Source organism: Narcine bancroftii, assembly GCF_036971445.1.
Source record: "Narcine bancroftii isolate sNarBan1 chromosome 5 unlocalized genomic scaffold, sNarBan1.hap1 SUPER_5_unloc_1, whole genome shotgun sequence".
NCBI lineage: Eukaryota > Metazoa > Chordata > Chondrichthyes > Torpediniformes > Narcinidae > Narcine > Narcine bancroftii.
In genome coordinates, this window is record NW_027211801.1 from 871,393 (window position 1) to 890,249 (window position 18,857).

The 18,857-nt window shown below is 37.0% G+C and overlaps 1 protein-coding gene across 1 annotated transcript in view; it reads right to left on the reverse strand.

The window, feature by feature from the left end:
• Positions 1 to 18,857, reverse strand: part of LOC138750107 (glycogen synthase kinase-3 beta-like) — a 397,322-nt gene that overhangs the window by 195,193 nt on the left and 183,272 nt on the right. The gene's annotated exons all lie outside the window — the stretch shown is intronic.

Consider the following 18,857-nt stretch of genomic DNA (forward strand, 5'->3'; position numbering starts at 1 on the left):
TAGAGGTTCTCAACTTTCCCTCCAACTCACAGAATTATTGTAAATTCGGAGCCATTAAATAAGTGGGTAATAATCTTTTCCCCCACACACCCAAATTTGTAAATATTGATCCATTAAAGTAGAGGGTGTCAGACTTTCGTGCCCACTTCCAAAAATATTGTACAGACAGACAACTGAAAGCAGTGGGCCTGATCCTTTTTCTTTACTCTCCTCACATTATTGTGTATAAAAAGAAATTAAAGCAGTGGGTCTCAACCTTTCGCACCTACTCACAAAAATATTGTAAATACAGTGCCATTAAAGCAGTGGATCTCAACCTTTCATGTCCAATCCCCACATTTTTGTATATAAAGAGAACATAAAGCAAAGGATCTCAATCTTTTCTTCCAACTCACAGAAATATTGTAAATACATAGACATGGGAGCAGTGAGTATCAATCATTATTAAACCCACAGACCCGAAGTTGTAAATAATGATCCATTATGGAGAGCGTCTCGTACTTTCGTGACCACTACCCAAAATATTGTAAATAGCGTGACTTTAAAGTAGTGGGTGTCACGATTTACCCCCAACAACCTAAAATATTGCATAGACAGAGACATCAAAGCATTAGGTCTGAAACGTTTTGCCCACTCCCCAAAATCTTGAATATAAAGAGATGTAAATGCAGTGGTTATCAATCTTTTTCTCTCTCACTACCACAAAGTTATAAATATTGAGCCACTAAAGCAATGGATCTCAATCTTTCATGTCCAATTCCCACATTGCTCTACATAAAGAGACCTTAAAGTAGAGGTTCTAAACATTTCCCTCCAACTCACAGAATTATTGTAAATTCAGAGCCATTAAATAAGTGGGTAATAATCTTTTCCCCCCCCACACCCAAATTTGTAAATATTGATCCATTAAAGGAGAGGGTGTCAGACTTTCGTGTCCACTTCCAAAAATATTGTACAGACATACACCAAAAGCAGTGGGTCTGAATCTTTTTCTTTACTCTCCTCACATTATTGTATATAAAAAGAAATTAAAGCAGAGGATGTCAACCTTTCGCACCTACTCACAAAAATATTGTAAATACAGAGCAATTAAAGCAATGGATCTCAACCTTTCATGTCCAATTCCCACATTGCTCTACATAAAGAGACCTTAAAGTAGAGGTTCTGAACCTTTCCCTCCAACTCACAGAATTATTGTAAATATTGATCCATTAAAGGAGAGGGTGTCAGACTTTCGTGCCCACTTCCAAAAATATTGTATAGACAGCCACCTGAAAGCAGTGGGTCTGATCGTTTTTCTTTACTCTCCTCAAATTATTGTATATAAAAAGAAATTAAAGCAGTGGGTCTCAACCTTTCGCACCAACTCACAAAAATATTGTAAATACAGAGCCATGAAAGCAGTGGGTATTAATAATTTTCCCGCACACACCCAAATTTGTAAATAATGATCCTTTAAAGCAGGGGGTCTCCGAATTCCGTGCCCACTTCCCAAAATATTGAATATACAGGGACCTGAGAGCAGTGGGTTTCAAACTTTCCCACCTACTCAAAAAAATATTGGAAATAAAGATCCATTGAAACAGTGGGTATTAATCTTTTCGCCCAACACCCAAATTTGTAAATATTGATCCATTAAAGGAGAGGGTGTCAGACTTCCGTGCCCACTTCCAAAAATATTGTATAGACATACACCTGAAAGCAGTGGGTCTGATCCTTTTTCTTTACTCTCCTCACATTATTGTATATAAAAGAAATTAAAGCAGTGGGTCTCAACCTTTCGCACTTACTCACAAAAATATTGTAAATACAGAGCAATTAAAGCAGTGGATCCTAACTTTTCATGTCCAATCCCCACATTATTGGATATAAAGAGACCATAAAGCAAAGGATCTCAACCTTTCCTTCCATCTCACAGAAATATTGTAAATCATAGACATGGAAGCAGTGAGTATCAATCTTATTTAAACCCACACACCCGAAGTTGTAAATAATGATCCCTTATGGAGAGCGTCTCATACTTTCGTGACTACTACCCAAAATATTGTATATAGAGTGACTTTAAAGTAGTGGGTGTCACGATTTACCCCCAACAACCCAAAATATTGCATAGACAGAGACATCAAAGCATTAGGTCTGAAACTTTTCCCACACTCCCAAAAATATTGAATATAAAGAGATCCATATGCAGTGGCTATCAATATTTTTCTCTCTCACTACCACAAAGTTATAAATATTGAGCCACTAAAGCAATGGATCTCAATCTTTCATGTCCAATTCCCACATTGCTCTACATAAAGAGACCTTAAAGTAGAGGTTCTAAACATTTCCCTCCAACTCACAGAATTATTGTAAATTCAGAGCCATTAAATAAGTGGGTAATAATCTTTTCCCCCCCCACACCCAAATTTGTAAATATTGATCCATTAAAGGAGAGGGTGTCAGACTTTCGTGTCCACTTCCAAAAATATTGTACAGACATACACCAAAAGCAGTGGGTCTGAATCTTTTTCTTTACTCTCCTCACATTATTGTATATAAAAAGAAATTAAAGCAGAGGATGTCAACCTTTCGCACCTACTCACAAAAATATTGTAAATACAGAGCAATTAAAGCAATGGATCTCAACCTTTCATGTCCAATTCCCACATTGCTCTACATAAAGAGACCTTAAAGTAGAGGTTCTGAACCTTTCCCTCCAACTCACAGAATTATTGTAAATTCAGAGCCATTAAATAAGTGGGTAATAATCTTTTCCCCCACACACCCAAATTTGTAAATATTGATCCATTAAAGGAGAGGGTGTCAGACTTTCGTGCCCACTTCCAAAAATATTGTATAGACAGCCACCTGAAAGCAGTGGGTCTGATCGTTTTTCTTTACTCTCCTCACATTATTGTATATAAAAAGAAATTAAAGCAGTGGGTCTCAACCTTTCGCACCAACTCACAAAAATATTGTAAATACAGAGCCATGAAAGCAGTGGATCTCAACCTTTAATGTCAAATCCCCACATTATTGTATATAAAGAGACCATAAAGCAAAGGATCTCAATCTTTTCTTCCAACTCACAGAAATATTGTAAATACATAGACATGGGAGCAGTGAGTATCAATCTTTATTAAACCCACACACCCGAAGTTGTAAATATTGATCCCTTATGGAGAGCGTCTCATACTTTCATGACCACTACCCAAAATATTGTATATAGAGTGACTTTAAAGTAGTGGGTGTCACGATTTACATCAACAACCCAAAATATTGCATAGACAGAGACATCAAATCATTAGGTCTGAAACTTTTGCCCCAGTCCCCGAAATATTGAATATAAAGAGATCTAAATGCAGTGGCTAACAATCTTTTACTCAATCACTACCACAAAGTTATAATTATTGAGCCACTAAATCAATGGATCTCAACCTTTCATGTCCAATTCCCACATTACAGTACATAAAGAGACCTTAAATTTGAGGATCTCAACCTTTCCCTCCAACTCACTGAATTATTGTAAATACAGAGCCATGAAAGCAGTGTATTAATCTTTTTCTCCCACACACCAAAAGATGTAAATATTGATCCCGTAAAGGAGAGGGTGTCAGACTTTCTTGCCCACTTCCAAAAATATTGTACAGACATACACCTGAATGCAGTGGGTCTGAATCTTTTTCTTTACTCTCCTCACATTATTGTATATAAAAAGAAATTAAAGCAGTGGGTGTCAACCATTCGCACCTACTCACAAAAATATTGTAAATACAGAGCAATTAAAGCAATGGATCTCAACCTTTCATGTCCAATTCCCACATTACTGTACATAAAGAGACCTTAAAGTAGAGGATCTCAACCTTTCCTTCCAAGTCACAGAATTATTGTAAATACAGAGCCATGAATGCAGTGGGTATTAATAATTTTCCCCCACACACCCAAAGTTGTAAATAATGATCCTTTAAAGCAGGGGGTCTCCGAATTCCGTGCCCACTTCCCAAAATATTGAATATACAGAGACCTGAGAGCAGTGGGTTTCAAACTTGCCCACCTACTCAAAAAAATATTGGAAATGAAGATCCATTGAAACAGTGGGTATTAATCTTTTTCCCCCACACATCCAAAGTTGTAAATATTGATCCCTTATGGAGAGCGTCTCATACATTTGTGACCACTACCCAAAATATTGTATATAGAGTGACTTTAAAGTAGTGGGTGTCACGATTTACCCCCAACAACCCAAAATATTGCATAGACAGAGACATCAAAGCATTAGGTCTGAAAACTTTCCGCCACTCCCCAAAATATTGAATATAAAGAGATCTAAATGCAGTGGCTATCAATCTTTTTCTCTCTCACTACCACAAAGTTAAAAATATTGTACCACTAAAGCAATGGATCTCAACCTTTCATGTCCAATTCCCACATGACTGTACATAAAGAGACCTTATAGTAGAGGTTCTCAACTTTCCCTCCAACTCACAGAATTATTGTAAATTCAGAGCCATTAAATAAGTGGGTAATAATCTTTTCCCCCACACACCCAAATTTGTAAATATTGATCCATTAAAGGAGAGGGTGTCAGACTTTCGTGCCCACTTCCAAAAATATTGTACAGACAGTCACCTGAAAGCAGTGGGTCTGAATCTTTTTCTTTACTCTCCTCACATTATTGTGTATAAAAAGAAATTAAAGCAGTGGGTCTCAACCTTTCATGTCCAATCCCCACATTATTGTATATAAAGAGACCATAAAGCAAAGGAACTCAATCTTTTCTTCCAACTCACAGAAATATTGTAAATACATAGACATCGGAGCAGTGAGGATCAATCTTTATTAAACCCACACTCCCGAAGTTGTAAACATTGATCCCTTATGGAGAGCGTCTCATACTTTCGTTACCACTTCCCAAAATATTGTATATAGAGTGACTTTAAAGTAGTGGGTGTCACGATTTACCCCCAACAACCCAAAATATTGCATAGACAGAGACATCAAAGCATTAGGTCTGAAACCTTTCCCCCACTCCCCAAAATATTGAATATAAAGAGATCTAAATGCAGTGGCTCTGAATCTTTTTCTCTCACACTACCACAAGGTTATAAATAATGAGCCACTAAAGCAATGGATCTCAACCTTTCATGTCCAATTCCCAAATTACTGTACATCAAGAGACCTTAAAGTAGAGGTTCTCAACTTTCCCTCCAACTCACAGAATTATTGTAAATTCACAGCCATTAAATAAGTGGGTAATAATCTTTTCTCCAACACACCCAAATTTGTAAATAATGATCCTTTAAAGCAAGGGCTCTCCGAATTCTGTGCCCACTTCCCAAAATATTGAATATACAGAGACCTGAGAGCAGTGGGTTTCAAACTTTCCCACCTACTCAAAAAAATATTGGAAATAAAGATCCATTGAAACAGTGGGTATTAATCTTTTTCCCCCACACACCCAAAGTTGTAAATATTGATACCTTAAAGGAGAGGGTGTCAGACTTTCGTGCCCACTTCCAAAAATATGGTACAGACAGACACCTGAAAGCAGTGGGTCTGAATCTTTTTCTTTACTCTCCTCACATTATTGTATATAAAAAGAAATTAAAGCAGTGGGTGTCAACCTTTCAAACCTACTAACAAAAATATTGTAAATACAGAGCAATTAAAGCAATGGATCCTAACCTTTCATGTCCAATCCCCACATTATTGTATAAACAGAGACCATAAAGCAAAGGATCTCAACCTTTCCTTCCATCTCACAGAAATATTTTAAATACATAGACATGGAAGCAGTGAGTATCAATCTTTTTTAAACCCGCACACCCGAAGTTGTAAATATTGATCCCTTATGGAGAGCGTCTCATACTTTTGTGACCACTACCCAAAATATCGTATATAGAGTGACTTTAAAGTAGTGGGTGTCACGATTTACCCCCAACAACCCAAAATATTGCATAGACAGAGACATCAAAGCATTAGGTCTGAAACCTTTCCCCCACTCCCTAAAATATTGAATATAAAGAGATCTAAATGCAGTGGCTATCAATATTTTTCTCTCTCACTACCACAAAGTTATAAATATTGAGCCACGAAAGCAATGGATCTCAACCTTTCATGTCCAATTCCCACAATACAGTACATAAGGAGACCTTAATGTAGAGGATCTCAACCTTTCCCTCCAACTTCAGAATTATTGTAAATACAGAGCCATGAAAGCAGTGAGTATTAATCTTTTTCCCCCACACACCAAAAGTTGTAAATATTGATCCCTTAAAGGAGAGGGTGTCAGACTTTTGTGCCCACTTCCAAAAATATTGTATAGACAGACACCTGAAAGCAGTGGGTCTGATCCTTTTTCTTTACTCTCCTCACATTATTGTATATAAAAAGAAATTAAAGCAGTGTGTCTCAACCTTTCGCACCTATTCACAAAAATATTGTAAATACAGAGCAATTAATGCAGTGGAACCTAACCATTCATGTGCAATCCCTACATTATTGTATATAAAAAGATCATAAAGCAAAGGATCTCAACCTTTCCTTCCATCTCACAGAAATATTGTAAATACATAGACATGGAAGCAGTGAGTATCAATCTTTTTTAAACACACACACCCGAAGCTGTAAATATTGATCCCTTATGGAGAGCATCTCATACTTTCGTGACCACTACCCAAAATATTGTATATAGAGTGACTTTAAAGTAGTAGGTGTCACGATTTACCCCCAACAACCCAAAATATTGCATAGAGAGAGACATCAAAGCATGAGGTTTGAAACTGTCCCCCCAACAACCCAAAATATTGCATAGACAGAGACATCAAAGCATTAGGTCTGAAACTTTTCCCCCACTCCCCAAAATATTGAATATAAAGAGATCTAAATGCAGTGGCTATAAATCTTTTTCTCTCTCACTACCACAAAGTTATAAATATTGAGCCACTAAAGCAATCGATCCAAACCTTTCATGTCCAATTCCCACATTTCTGTACATAAAGAGACCTTAAAGTAGAGGTTCTCAACTTTCCCTCCAACTCACAGAATTATTGTAAATTCGGAGCCATTAAATAAGTGGGTAATAATCTTTTCCCCCACACACCCAAATTTGTAAATATTGATCCATTAAAGTAGAGGGTGTCAGACTTTCGTGCCCACTTCCAAAAATATTGTACAGACAGACAACTGAAAGCAGTGGGCCTGATCCTTTTTCTTTACTCTCCTCACATTATTGTGTATAAAAAGAAATTAAAGCAGTGGGTCTCAACCTTTCGCACCTACTCACAAAAATATTGTAAATACAGTGCCATTAAAGCAGTGGATCTCAACCTTTCATGTCCAATCCCCACATTTTTGTATATAAAGAGAACATAAAGCAAAGGATCTCAATCTTTTCTTCCAACTCACAGAAATATTGTAAATACATAGACATGGGAGCAGTGAGTATCAATCATTATTAAACCCACAGACCCGAAGTTGTAAATAATGATCCATTATGGAGAGCGTCTCGTACTTTCGTGACCACTACCCAAAATATTGTAAATAGCGTGACTTTAAAGTAGTGGGTGTCACGATTTACCCCCAACAACCTAAAATATTGCATAGACAGAGACATCAAAGCATTAGGTCTGAAACGTTTTGCCCACTCCCCAAAATCTTGAATATAAAGAGATGTAAATGCAGTGGTTATCAATCTTTTTCTCTCTCACTACCACAAAGTTATAAATATTGAGCCACTAAAGCAATGGTTCTCAACCTCTCATGTCCAATTCCCACATTACAGTACATAAGGAGACCTTTAAGTAGAGGATCTCAACCTTTCCCTCCAACTCACAGAATTATTGTAAATACAGAGCCATGAAAGCAGTGAGTATTAATCTTTCCCCCCACACACCAAAAGTTGTAAATATTGATACATTAAAGGAGAGGGTGTCAGACTTTTGTGCCCACTTCCAAAAATATTGTACAGACAGACACCTGAAAGCAGTGGGTCTGAATATTTTTCTTTACTCTCCTCACATTATTGTATATAAAAGAAATTAAAGCAGTGGGTCTCAACCTTTCGCACCTACTCACAAAAATATTGTAAATACAGAGCAATTAAAGCTGTGGATCCTAACCTTTCATGTCCAATTCCCACATTATTGTATATAAAGAGACCATAAAGCAAAGGATCTCAACCTTTCCTTCCATCTCACAGAAATATTGTAAATACATAGATATGGAAGCAGTGAGTATCAATCATTTTTAAATGCACACACCCGAAGTTGTAAATATTGATCCCTTATGGAGAACGTCTCATATTTTCGTGACCACTACCCAAAATATTGTATATAGAGTGACTTTAAAGTAGTGGGTGTCACGATTTACCCCCAACAACCCAAAATATTGCATACACAGAGACATCAAAGCATTAGGTCTGAAACTTTTCCCCCACTCCCCAAAATATTGAATATAAAGAGATCTATATGCAGTGGCTATCAATATTTTTCTCTCTCACTACCAGAAAGTTATAAATATTGAGCCACTAAAGAAATGGATCTCAACCTTTCATGTCCAATTCCCACATTACAGTACATAAGGAGACCTTAAAGTTGAGGATCTCAACCTTTCCCTCCAACTCACAGAATTATTGTAAATACAGAGCCATGAAAGCAGTGAGTATTAATCTTTTTCCCCCACACACCAAAAGTTGTAAATATTGATCCCTTAAAGGAGAGGTTGTCAGACTTTCGTGTCCACTTCCAAAAATATTGTACAGACATACACCAAAAGCAGTGGGTCTGAATCTTTTTCTTTACTCTCCTCACATTATTGTATATAAAAAGAAATTAAAGCAGAGGATGTCAACCTTTCGCACCTACTCACAAAAATATTGTAAATACAGAGCAATTAAAGCAATGGATCTCAACCTTTCATGTCCAATTCCCACATTGCTCTACATAAAGAGACCTTAAAGTAGAGGTTCTCAACATTTCCCTCCAACTCACAGAATTATTATAAATTCAGAGCCATTAAATAAGTGGGTAATAATCTTTTCCCCCACACACCCAAATTTGTAGATATTGATCCATTAAAGGAGAGGGTGTCAGACTTTCGTGCCCACTTCCAAAAATATTGTATAGACATACACCTGAAAGCAGTGGGTCTGATCCTTTTTCTTTACTCTCCTCACATTATTGTATATAAAAGAAATTAAAGCAGTGGCTCTCAACCTTTCGCACCTACTCACAAAAATATTGTAAATACAGAGCAATTAAAGCAGTGGATCCTAACCTTTCATGTCCAATCCCCACATTATTGTATATAAAGAGACCATAAAGCAAAGGATCTCAACCTTTCCTTCCATCTCACAGAAATATTGTAAATACATAGACATGGAAGCAGTGAGTATCAATCTTTTTTAAACCCACACACCCGAAGTTGTAAATATTGATTCCTTATGTAGAGCGTCTCATACTTTCGTGACCACTACCCAAAATATTGTATATAGAGTGACTTTAAAGTAGTGGGTGACACGATTTACCCCCAAAAACCCAAAATATTGCATAGACAGAGACATCAAAGCATTAGGTCTGAAACTTTTCCCACACTCCCAAAAATATTGAATATAAAGAGATCTAAATGCAGTGGCTATCAATATTTTTCTCTCTCACTACCACAAAGTTATAAATATTGAGCCACTAAAGCAATGGATCTCAATCTTTCATGTCCAATTCCCACATTACTGTACATAAAGAGACCTTAAAGTAGAGGATCTCAACCTCTCCCTCCAAGTCACAGAATTATTGTAAATACAGAGCCGTGAAAGCAGTGGTTATTAATAATTTTCCCCCACACGCCCAAAGTTGTAAAGAATGATCCTTTAAAGCAGGGGGTCTCCGAATTCCGTGCCCACTTCCCAAAATATTGAATATACAGAGACCTGAGAGCAGTGGGTTTCAAACTTTCCCACCTACTCAAAAAAATCTTGGAAATAAAGATCCATTGAAACAGTGGATATTAATCTTTTCGCCCAGACACCCAAATTTGTAAATATTGATCCATTAAAGGAGAGGGTGTCAGACTTTCGTGCCCACTTCCAAAAATATTGTATAGACATACACCTGAAAGCAGTGGGTCTGATCCTTTTTCTTTACTCTCCTCACATTATTGTATATAAAAGAAATTAAAGCAGTGAGTCTCAACCTTTCGCACCTACTCACAAAAATATTGTAAATACATAGCCAATAAAGCAGTGGATCTCAACCTTACATGTCCAATCCCCACATTATTGTATATAAAGAGACCATAAAGCAAAGGATCTCAACCTTTCCTTCCATCTCACAGAAATATTGTAAATACATAGACATGGAAGCAGTGAGTATCAATCTTTTTTAAACCCACACAACCGAAGTTGTAAATAATGATTCCTTATGGAGAGCGTCTCATACTTTCGTGACCACTACGCAAAATATTGTATATAGCGTGACTTTAAAGTAGTGGGTGTCACGATTTACCCCCAACAACCCAAAATATTGCATAGACAGAGACATCAAAGCATTAGGTCTGAAACTTTTCCCACACTCCCAAAAATATTGAATATAAAGAGATCCATATGCAGTGGCTATCAATATTTTTCTCTCTCACTACCACAAAGTTATAAATATTGAGCCACTAAAGCAATGGATCTCAATCTTTCATGTCCAATTCCCACATTGCTCTACATAAAGAGACCTTAAAGTAGAGGTTCTAAACATTTCCCTCCAACTCACAGAATTATTGTAAATTCAGAGCCATTAAATAAGTGGGTAATAATCTTTTCCCCCCCACACCCAAATTTGGAAATATTGATCCACTAAAGGAGAGGGTGTCAGACTTTCGTGCCCACTTCCAAATATATGGTACAGACAGACACCTGAAAGCAGTGGGTCTGAATGTTTTTCTTTACTCTCCTCACATTATTGTATATGAAAAGAAATTAAAGCAGTGGGTGCCAACCTTTCGCACCTACTCACAAAAATATTGTAAATACAGAGCAATTAAAGCAGTGGATCCCAACCTTTCATGTCCAATCCCCACATTTTTGTATATAAAGAGACCATAAAGCAAAGGATCTCAATCTTTTCTTCCATCTCACAGAAATATTGTAAATACATAGACATGGGAGCAGTGAGTATCAATCTTTATTAAACCCACACACCCGAAGTTGTAAATATTGATCCCTTATGGAGAGCTTCTCATACTTTCGTGACCACTACCCAAAATATTGTAAATAGAGTGACTTTAAAGTAGTGGGTGTCACGATTTACCCCCAACAACCTAAAATATTGCATAGACAGAGACATCAAAGCATTAGGTCTGAAACGTTTTGCCCACTCCCCAAAATATTGAATATAAAGAGATGTAAATGCAGTGGTTATCAATCTTTTTCTCTCTCACTACCATAAAGTTATAAATATTGAGCCACTAAAGCAATGGATCTCAACCTCTCATGTCCAATTCCCACATTACAGTACATAAGGAGACCTTTAAGTAGAGGATCTCAACCTGTCCCTCCAACTCACAGAATTATTGTAAATACAGAGCCATGAAAGCAGTGAGTATTAATCTTTTTCCCCCACACACCAAAAGTTGTAAATATTCATCTCTTAAAGGAGAGGGTGTCAGACTTTCGTGCCCACTTCCAAAAATATTGTACAGACATACACCTGAATGCAGAGGGTCTGAATCTTTTTCTTTACTCTCCTCACATTATTGTATATAAAAAGAAATTAAAGCAGTGGGTGTCAACCTTTCGCACCAGTCACAAAAATATTGTAAATACAGAGCAATTAAAGCAATGGATCTCAACCTTTCATGTCCAATTCCCACATTACTGTACATAAAGAGACCTTAAAGTAGAGGATCTCAACCTTTCCCTCCAAGTCACAGAATTATTGTAAATACAGAGCCATGAAAGCAGTGGTTATTAATAATTTTCCCCCACACGCCCAAAGTTGTAAATAATGATCCTTTAAAGCAGGGGGTCTCCGAATTCCGTGCCCACTTCCCAAAATATTGAATATACAGAGACCTGAGAGCAGTGGGTTTCGAACTCTCCCACCTACTCAAAAAAATCTTGGAAATAAAGATCCATTGAAACAGTGGATATTAATCTTTTCGCCCAGACACCCAAATTTGTAAATATTGATCCATTAAAGGAGAGGGTGTCAGACTTTCGTGCCCACTTCCAAAAATATTGTATAGACATACACCTGAAAGCAGTGGGTCTGATCCTTTTTCTTTACTCTCCTCACATTATTGTATATAAAAGAAATAAAAGCAGTGGCTCTCAACCTTTCGCACCTACTCACAAAAATATTGTAAATACAGAGCAATTAAAGCAGTGGATCCTAACCTTTCATGTCCAATCCCCACATTATTGTATATCAAGAGACCATAAAGCAAAGGATCTCAACCTTTCCTTCCATCTCACAGAAATATTGTAAATACATAGACATGGAAGCAGTGAGTATCAATCTTTTTTAAACCCACACACCCGAAGTTGTAAATATTGATTCCTTATGGAGAGCGTCTCATACTTTCGTGACCACTACCCAAAATATTGTATATAGAGTGACTTTAAAGTAGTGGGTGACACGATTTACCCCCAACAACCCAAAATATTGCATAGACAGAGACATCAAAGCATTAGGTCTGAAACTTTTCCCACACTCCCAAAAATATTGAATATAAAGAGATCCATATGCAGTGGCTATCAATATTTTTCTCTCTCACTACCACAAAGTTATAAATATTGAGCCACTAAAGCAATGGATCTCAATCTTTCATGTCCAATTCCCACATTGCTCTACATAAAGAGACCTTAAAGTAGAGGTTCTAAACATTTCCCTCCAACTCACAGAATTATTGTAAATTCAGAGCCATTAAATAAGTGGGTAATAATCTTTTCCCCCCCCACACCCAAATTTGTAAATTTTGATCCATTAAAGGAGAGGGTGTCAGACTTTCGTGCCCACTTCCAAATATATGGTACAGACAGACACCTGAAAGCAGTGGGTCTGAATCTTTTTCTTTACTCTCCTCACATTATTGTATATGAAAAGAAATTAAAGCAGTGGGTGCCAACCTTTCGCACCTACTCACAAAAATATTGTAAATACAGAGCAATTAAAGCAGTGGATCCCAACCTTTCATGTCCAATCCCCACATTTTTGTATATAAAGAGACCATAAAGCAAAGGATCTCAATCTTTTCTTCCATCTCACAGAAATATTGTAAATACATAGACATGGGAGCAGTGAGTATCAATCTTTATTAAACCCACCCACCCGAAGTTGTAAATATTGATCCCTTATGGAGAGCTTCTCATACTTTCGTGACCACTACACAAAATATTGTAAATAGAGTGACTTTAAAATAGTGGGTGTCACGATTTACCCCCAACAACCTAAAATATTGCATAGACAGAGACATCAAAGCATTAGGTCTAAAAACTTTCCGCCACTCCCCAAAATATTGAATATAAAGGGATCTAAATGCAGTGGCGTTCAATCTTTTTCTCTCTCACTACCACAAAGTTATAAATATTGAGCCACTAAAGCAATGGATCTCAACCTCTCATGTCCAATTCCCACATTACAGTACATAAGGAGACCTTTAAGTAGAGGATCTCAACCTTTCCCTCCAACTCACAGAATTATTGTAAATACAGAGCCATGAAAGCAGTGAGTATTAATCTTTTTCCCCCACACACCAAAAGTTGTAAATATTGATCCCTTAAAGGAGAGGGTGTCAGACTTTCGTGCCCACTTCCAAAAATATTGTACAGACATACACCTGAATGCAGTGGGTCTGAATCTTTTTCTTTACTCTCCTCACATTATTGTATATAAAAAGAAATTAAAGCAGTGTGTGTCAACCTTTCGTAAGTGTCACAAAAATATTGCAAATACAGAGCAATTAAAGCAATGGATCTCAACCTTTCATGTCCAATTCCCACATTACTGTACATAAAGAGACCTTAAAGTAGAGGATCTCAACCTTTCCCTCAAAGTCACAGAATTATTGTAAATACAGAGCCATGAAAGAAGTGGTTATTAATAATTTTCCCCCACACGCCCAAAGTTGTAAATAATGATCCTTTAAAGCAGGGGGTCTCCGAATTCCGTGCCCACTTCCCAAAATATTGAATATACAGAGACCTGAGAGCAGTGGGTTTCAAACTTTCCCACCTACTTAAAAAAATCTTGGAAATAAATATCCATTGAAACAGTGGATATTAATCTTTTCGCCCAGACACCCAAATTTGTAAATATTGATCCATTAAAGGAGAGGCTGTCAGACTTTCATGCCCACTTCCAAAAATATTGTATAGACATACACCTGAAAGCAGTGGGTCTGATCCTTTTTCTTTACTCTCCTCACATTATTGTATATAAAAGAAATTAAAGCAGTGGCTCTCAACCTTTCGCACCTACTCACAAAAATATTGTAAATACAGAGCAATTAAAGCAATGGATCCTAACTTTTCATGTCCAATCCCCACTTTATTGTATATAAAGAGACCATAAAGCAAAGGATCTCAACCTTTCCTTCCATCTCACAGAAATATTGTAAATCATAGACATGGAAGCAGTGAGTATCAATCTTATTTAAACCCACACACCCGAAGTTGTAAATATTGATCCCTTATGGAGAGCGTCTCATACTTTCGTGACCACTACCCAAAATATTGTAAATAGAGTGACTTTAAAGTAGTGGGTGTCACGATTTACCCGCAATAACCTAAAATATTGCATAGACAGAGACATCAAAGCATTAGGTCTGAAACGTTTTGCCCACTCCCCAAAATATTGAATATAAAGGGATGTAAATGCAGTGGTTATCAATCTTTTTCTCTCTCACTACCACAAAGGTATAAATATTGAGCCACTAAAGCAATGGATCTCAACCTCTCATGTCCAATTCCCACATTACAGTACATAAGGAGACCTTTAAGTAGAGGATCTCAACCTTTCCCTCCAAGTCACAGAATTATTGTAAATACAGAGCCATGAAAGCAGTGGGTATTATTCTTTTCCCCCCACACACCCAAAGTTGTAAATATTGATCCCTTAAAGGAGAGGGTGTCAGACTTTCATGCCCACTTCCAAAAATATTGTACAGACATACACCTGAATGCAGTGGGTCTGAATCTTTTTCTTTACTCTCCTCACATTATTGTATATAAAAAGAAATTAAAGCAGTGGGTGTCAACCTTTCCCACCGACTCACAAAAATATTGTAAATACAGAGCAATTAAAGAACTGGATCTCAACCTTTCATGTCCAATGCCCACATTAATGTATATAAATAGACCATAAATCAAAGGATCTCAACCTTTCCTTCCATCTCACAGAAATATTGTAAATACATAGACATGGGAGCAGTGAGTATCAATCTTTTTTAAACCCACACACCCGAAGTTGTAAATATTGATCCCTTATGGAGAGCATCTCATACTTTCGTGACCACTACCCAAAATATTGTATATAGAGTGACTTTAAAGTAGTGGGTGTCACGATTTACCCCCAACAACCCAAAATATTGCATAGACAGAGACATCAAAGCATTAGGTCTGAAACCTTTCCCCCACTCCCTAAAATATTGAATATAAAGAGATCTAAATGCAGTGGCTATCAATATTTTTCTCTCTCACTACCACAAAGTTATAAATATTGAGCCACGAAAGCAATGGATCTCAACCTTTCATGTCCAATTCCCACAATACAGTACATAAGGAGACCTTAATGTAGAGTATCTCAACCTTTCCCTCCAACTTCAGAATTATTGTAAATACAGAGCCATGAAAGCAGTGAGTATTAATCTTTTTCCCCCACACACCAAAAGTTGTAAATATTGATCCCTTAAAGGAGAGGGTGTCAGACTTTTGTGCCCACTTCCAAAAATATTGTACAGACATACACCTGAATGCAGTGGGTCTGAATCTTTTTCTTTACTCTCCTCACATTATTGTATATAAAAAGAAATTAAAGCAGTGGGTGTCAACCTTTCGCACCAGTCACAAAAATATTGTAAATACAGAGCAATTAAAGCAATGGATCTCAACCTTTCATGTCCAATTCCCACATTACTGTACATAAAGAGACCTTAAAGTAGAGGATCTCAACCTTTCCCTCCAACTCACAGAATTATTGTAAATACAGAGCCATGAAAGCAGTGAGTATTAATCTTTTTCCCCCACACACCAAAAGTTGTAAATATTGATCCCTTAAAGGAGAGGGTGTCAGACTTTCGTGCCCACTTCCAAAAATATTGTACAGACATACACCTGAATGCAGTGGGTCTGAATCTTTTTCTTTACTCTCCTCACATTATTGTATATAAAAAGAAATTAAAGCAGTGTGTGTCAACCTTTCGTAAGTGTCACAAAAATATTGCAAATACAGAGCAATTAAAGCAATGGATCTCAACCTTTCATGTCCAATTCCCACATTACTGTACATAAAGAGACCTTAAAGTAGAGGATCTCAACCTTTCCCTCCAAGTCACAGAATTATTGTAAATACAGAGCCATGAAAGAAGTGGTTATTAATAATTTTCCCCCACACGCCCAAAGTTGTAAATAATGATCCTTTAAAGCAGGGGGTCTCCGAATTCCGTGCCCACTTCCCAAAATATTGAATATACAGAGACCTGAGAGCAGTGGGTTTCAAACTTTCCCACCTACTCAAAAAAATCTTGGAAATAAATATCCATTGAAACAGTGGATATTAATCTTTTCGCCCAGACACCCAAATTTGTAAATATTGATCCATTAAAGGAGAGGCTGTCAGACTTTCATGCCCACTTCCAAAAATATTGTATAGACATACACCTGAAAGCAGTGGGTCTGATCCTTTTTCTTTACTCTCCTCACATTATTGTATATAAAAGAAATTAAAGCAGTGGCTCTCAACCTTTCGCACCTACTCACAAAAATATTGTAAATACAGAGCAATTAAAGCAATGGATCCTAACTTTTCATGTCCAATCCCCACTTTATTGTATATAAAGAGACCATAAAGCAAAGGATCTCAACCTTTCCTTCCATCTCACAGAAATATTGTAAATCATAGACATGGAAGCAGTGAGTATCAATCTTATTTAAACCCACACACCCGAAGTTGTAAATATTGATCCCTTATGGAGAGCGTCTCATACTTTCGTGACCACTACCCAAAATATTGTAAATAGAGTGACTTTAAAGTAGTGGGTGTCACGATTTACCCGCAATAACCTAAAATATTGCATAGACAGAGACATCAAAGCATTAGGTCTGAAACGTTTTGCCCACTCCCCAAAATATTGAATATAAAGGGATGTAAATGCAGTGGTTATCAATCTTTTTCTCTCTCACTACCACAAAGGTATAAATATTGAGCCACTAAAGCAATGGATCTCAACCTCTCATGTCCAATTCCCACATTACAGTACATAAGGAGACCTTTAAGTAGAGGATCTCAACCTTTCCCTCCAAGTCACAGAATTATTGTAAATACAGAGCCATGAAAGCAGTGGGTATTATTCTTTTCCCCCCACACACCCAAAGTTGTAAATATTGATCCCTTAAAGGAGAGGGTGTCAGACTTTCATGCCCACTTCCAAAAATATTGTACAGACATACACCTGAATGCAGTGGGTCTGAATCTTTTTCTTTACTCTCCTCACATTATTGTATATAAAAAGAAATTAAAGCAGTGGGTGTCAACCTTTCCCACCGACTCACAAAAATATTGTAAATACAGAGCAATTAAAGAACTGGATCTCAACCTTTCATGTCCAATGCCCACATTAATGTATATAAATAGACCATAAATCAAAGGATCTCAACCTTTCCTTCCATCTCACAGAAATATTGTAAATACATAGACATGGGAGCAGTGAGTATCAATCTTTTTTAAACCCACACACCCGAAGTTGTAAATATTGATCCCTTATGGAGAGCATCTCATACTTTCGTGACCACTACCCAAAATATTGTATATAGAGTGACTTTAAAGTAGTGGGTGTCACGATTTACCCCCAACAACCCAAAATATTGCATAGACAGAGACATCAAAGCATTAGGTCTGAAACCTTTCCCCCACTCCCTAAAATATTGAATATAAAGAGATCTAAATGCAGTGGCTATCAATATTTTTCTCTCTCACTACCACAAAGTTATAAATATTGAGCCACGAAAGCAATGGATCTCAACCTTTCATGTCCAATTCCCACAATACAGTACATAAGGAGACCTTAATGTAGAGTATCTCAACCTTTCCCTCCAACTTCAGAATTATTGTAAATACAGAGCCATGAAAGCAGTGAGTATTAATCTTTTTCCCCCACACACCAAAAGTTGTAAATATTGATCCCTTAAAGGAGAGGGTGTCAGACTTTTGTGCCCACTTCCAAAAATATTGTACAGACATACACCTGAATGCAGTGGGTCTGAATCTTTTTCTTTACTCTCCTCACATTATTGTATATAAAAAGAAATTAAAGCAGTGGGTGTCAACCTTTCGCACCAGTCACAAAAATATTGTAAATACAGAGCAATTAAAGCAATGGATCTCAACCTTTCATGTCCAATTCCCACATTACTGTACATAAAGAGACCTTAAAGTAGAGGATCTCAACCTTTCCCTCCAAGTCACAGAATTATTGTAAATACAGAGCCATGAAAGCAGTGGTTATTAATAATTTTCCCCTACACGCCCAAAGTTGTAAATAATGATCCTTTAAAGCAGGGGGTCTCCGAATTCTGTGCCGACTTCCCAAAATATTGAATATACAGAGACCTGAGAGCAGTGGGTTTCAAACTTTCCCACCTACTCAAAAAAATCTTGGAAATAAATATCCATTGA